Genomic DNA, 5,113 nt, shown 5'->3' with positions numbered 1-5,113 from the left:
GATGTGACACATCTGGTGAGTTGTTTTGAGAGTTCATTGAGGTAGTGCATATGATCTTCATTTGCAATGTGCTATTCAGTTAAAGTAACTGTTTGCTATGGACTGAATCTGTCCCCCTGAAATCTAAATGTTGAAGCCTGATGTGGGATTTGGGGATGGAGCCTGCGGGGGGTGATTAGGGTTTGATGGGGGCATGATGAGATTAGAGCAGACACCCAAGGGTTTGCTCCATCTCTCTACAATGTGAGGACACGGTGAGGAGGCAGCCGTCCTCAAGCAAGGAAGAGAGCCCTCGCCAGAACCTGACCGTGCCAGCACCCTGATCTCAAACTTCCAGACTCCAAAAGGGTGAAGAAATACCTTTTCCACTGTGTAAACTGGCTGTTCTGTGGTATTTTGTTATGGTAGCCTTGGCCAACTAACACATTATTGTAACGTAGATCCCTAGTTCGTTCTCAAGCATCTACAGCAAGAACTACACCATCTCAAACCAAGAACTACAGTTGGGTGCAATGAACGCAGGACAGCTCTTGTCCACAAGGAACACAGAATCTAGGTGGAGAAACAGCAGAAAGGTAGATACTTATACAGAAACTAAGTGCAATGATTAAAATATGTACAAAAAATTTCTAGGCTGCCTGTAACTCAACTATATTCCTAGAAGGCATTTTCCTAGAAGAGATATGGAAAAAAAAAAACTGAGTTGAACCTCCTTAAAACAAGAGTGGGGATTACTTAAGAACATAAGGTGATGGGCATAATCATGGGGTAAAATTGTATGATAGTGGAAGTGTGAGGTCAGCAGCAGGTTGCCACTGGTTTTCAAGCATGGGAAAACGAAAAAGAAATCAGAGACATAGAGAGTAGTCATACTGATTATGGGAAGTCATTGCCACGCTAAGCAAACAGGACAATTTTCAGGAAGGGAATAATGGAGTCAGACTCATGTTTTCGGTAGATCACTCTGGTGGTTAGATGGAGAGTAGATTTGCCAGTGGGCCTGGATGTAGAGAGAAAAGTGGGTAGAAGGTTTTAGTAGGTCTTCATTCATTCATTCATTTATCCATTCCTTCATTTATTCAACAAATGTTTCTTGAGCACCCACCATGTTTCAGGTCTCTTCTTGACAATGGAAATAAGACAAATGAGGTCCCTGTCCCACGGATCTCTGTGTTAGATGCTCTGTTCTGGGAAAGGTGGTCAGTGAGCAAGAAAATAAGTCCGAGAATTTCAGTGAGTGATAAGTGCTATGATAAAAAATAAAGTTTAATGAGAAAATTCAAAGTTGGAGTTTATTTTAGCTAGAAGGTACAAAGAAATTTATTTTGAAGAGTTGATATCCAAGCACGCAATTCAAGAATTATCTGGAAAACCTTAGAGTTAAAAAAAAATGTCCTCAGCAGAAGGAACAGCAAGTGTTTTGCATGGGAAGGCAGAAGAAAAGTGTGTTGGAGGAAAGGAAGTCAGGGAAGGACCAGGAGGGATTTCCCACAGGTAAAGTGGATCTATTATTTCTTGTAATAATGCAGTTGGCCTTTTTTCCTTGCTTAAACCATTCCGATTATTAAAATAGACAGGTACAGAAAATTGCATAAAGCAAAAGTATAATTTGATAAAGTATTATAAAACATATACCCTTGTGGCTACTGCTCAAGTCAAGACAGGGAGTTTCGCTGTCTCTTCCTCATACACCCTCAACACCCTTAAAATTATTAATCACCATCTCTATTTTTAGAGTAGTCTCTTCTTGGTGTTTCTTTAGAGGTTTATCACTTAAGCATTTCTAAACAGGTTGTTTTAGTTTTGTTAGTTCTGTCTTTAAAATGGCTGTTAATCTCTAAATATTCTATTTTCATCCCTTCCTTCCCTTACGATTTTTTGATTAATCCTGATATTTGATGTTGATGGCATCCCATGGCAAGGTTTAATGGCCCTCTTTTCCCTGTAGTTTCTGTGAAGCTGGTATTTAGAGAGAATTCATCAGATTCATGGTTTGTTTGTTTCCTGCTTTTCCTTGTTTTGTTTTTTCTGCAAGACAAACAATGGTGGTATTTTCTTTCTTTCTTCTTGTGGCATTTCATGTTAATGGTGCTTGATGCCTGTACCTAGGAGTTCATTAGGAGTTGGAAAATAACGATATTTTAACATTTTCTTTTTTCATTTATTGCTTTGAATATGACTGTAAACAGGCATTTCTTTGCATCTATTTTTTAGATAACCAGTGATACTGTGCATACAGGAAAGGTATGATAAATGCTTGATTCTTAACTTTTCATTTACTAGTTTTCAAGGTAACCAATTGGTGACAACTAGTTTCCTGTTGCTGTTATAGTAAATAACTACAAACCTATAATACAAACTTATTCTCTTGCAGTTTTGGAGGTGAGAAGTCTAAAACAGGTCCCTAGGGCTGGTTCCTTTGGAGGCTCTGGGGAGAAGGCAGTCTGTCTTTTCCAGTGGCTCAGTGCCCCCTGCACTCCCTGGCTCCTGGCTCCCTCCTCCTTCCAACCTCAAGGCAAGCAGCATAGAAGTCTCACTCCTCTCTCACCTCTGCCTCTGTCCTCTCTTCTCCCTTTGCATTCTCTGATCCTCCAGTATCCCTCTTAGAAAAACCCTTGTGAATACATCAGATCCACTCAGATAACTCAGGAAAATACTCCGTCTCAAGGTCCTTGACTTCATCACATCAATAAAGTCCCTTTGGTTATATAAGGTAAAATATTTACAGGTTCTGGGAATTAGGATGTGGACATATTTAGGGGGATCATTATTCTGCCTGTCACAGTGACCAATTATTTTTTCTTAAATAGTATTTTGAGCATATGAATTTAAACATATTTCATGGGTTTCAATTAACTGTAGTATCAGTTCAAATTGTCCTCCCATCATTGGCCGGCAGGATTGGTGGGATCCTGCACTTTTTTATCTGGCCATCATAATCTGTCTTAGCTTACTTATATCTATCTGGTATAACTACATAGTTCCAAGAAACTCTGATTTCTTTTCATGGGCAATAGTATTTCAAAACCACAATCTGTCCATTACTACTGTGTTAGTTATTTTTTTTCCTAGGCTTTACCAATTCAAATTTATGATAAAAATACCCTCTTTTATCTTACAGATGTATTTCCGTTCTTCCATATTAAGTATTCTGGGTTTTGAGACACCTAACTAGAATTTTTTCATAATTACTCGTTTGCTTGTTGTCCACCCCACATGTATGACAGTTTCAAAATACCAATACCAACTCAACCCACCTGGTATGATGTAGCACATACTCACCCAATTTTCCACCCATTTTATGGTTGTACTACATCTACATTGTCAAAGCCATAGCTGTCATGTTCTCTAGTCTTTTTCCCTCTCATGTGGTCTCGCTGCTATAGGTAGCTACATATTTAAGGTTCATACCAGCACTAGTATTAATTCCTTTGGTAATGTGATGCTCATTATCCAGTAGATTTTCCAGAGAGGAATTATGGAAGAAATATTTCTGAGTGTTTGTACATTGATTAACATTTGTCTGTGATCCCCATATTCAAAAGCAAATTTGAGTGGATGATAATGGTGGGTTCCTATTCTCTTTCCTTGGTTGTCTTAACTATGGTTCTCCATTTGTTTTTGCAGCCTAAGTCTCGCTGTTAAGAATTTTGTGACAATTTTTTCCCCATTACAATTTACTTGGTTTGGGGGCTTAGATTCACAAATGGTTTCTTCTTCTTTAACTAGATTATGTCTTGGTGTTGGGCATTCTGCATTAATATTTTCAAATAGATGATGTGCTCTTTTAATATGTACTTTCAGATATTTTTAAAATAAATAGTTTTTCAGGAGAGTTTCCTTGCTTAATAGATTTTAGTGTTTGCTGCTTATTTGCTTTAATTTCTTTTTTTTAAGGACTCCTATAATACATATGTTGGATCTTCTTTACCCTTTTCTTTAATAATGGCCCTTTTCTTTCTATTATCCTTTTTGTCTCTTTCTTCATTGGTCTCTGGTTTTGCTCATTTTCATTCTCTGTTCTTGAAAGACATCATTTATTCTGCTTATTTGCCCTTGAGTCATTCTAGTTTAGCATTCAATTCTCAACTGATACTTCTTTTCGTTATAATTCTTTCAAGCTATATCTCCTAAATTCTGCATTTTTTTTACAATTCTAGTATATGTTATTTTTTCATAGCTTGCATTATTTTCTTAGTGTTTTATTTTAAAATAGCTGGTTATATTTTCATGAACGTCTTTGGCACATTTTTCTGGCATTATAGTTATTTATCAGTAGAAATGTTATTTTGTGTATTTTTAAAAATAATAACTTATCATGGGATTTAATTCCAGCATTTTTTTCTTGTGCTTTTCTTGTGATATTACTTTGCCTGAACTTTTAGAAAAGGTGTGGACCAGGATATCTTTTTTTTTTTTTTTTAACTCCAGGGAGTGCCCAGCCTATTGTTGGCATGTGTCATTTGAAAGCGTGGTTGTTGCTTTCTGAGAGCTCTTGGATTTCCTCTCAAACTTTTCTCTAGACCTTTCCTTATGTTTTTTTTTTTTTTCATTTTTCTTGTCCCACTAAATGTATATCCTTGCCTAAACACTTATCCCCAGCATAACGTTTTGTACCAGAGATTATTTGATTCATAAGTTTTAAAAGCTCATAAAATCTGACTCTCCTGATTTCTACTAACTTTCCTGCAGGTCCTTCCACTCACCTTCTATTGCAGGGAGCAAACCTCTTCTCATTTCAGCTGTGGAGAAAATTGGCCCCTGTGATTCCCAGTGAGTTTTTTTCAGCTCATGTGTCCTGTGGGATGCTCAGTCATATCCTCTGCTTCCCCAGGCAGAGTCTGGGATCCCATGCCAATGTGGTGGTTGTGATTTTCCACACTCCTTTAGGCTGGAGTTTATAGAGTTACACGCCACTGAGCTTTATCATAGACAATGTTCACAGGCTTTTGCTTTCACTATCTTGATGCTCCTGGTTGCTCTACTTGTTGTTTGTTAACGGATTCAGGGAGATTAAAAAACTATGCTGCCTCACCTGCCATTGGCTCAGAATACCAAAAAGGTATAAATTTTATTTTGTGAGGGATGGACTACCACTAGGGTATTTTGAGCA

The sequence above is a fragment of the Nomascus leucogenys genome, chromosome 4 (genome assembly GCF_006542625.1).
Source record: "Nomascus leucogenys isolate Asia chromosome 4, Asia_NLE_v1, whole genome shotgun sequence".
Lineage (NCBI taxonomy): Eukaryota > Metazoa > Chordata > Mammalia > Primates > Hylobatidae > Nomascus > Nomascus leucogenys.
This window is presented reverse-complemented; position numbering follows the sequence as displayed.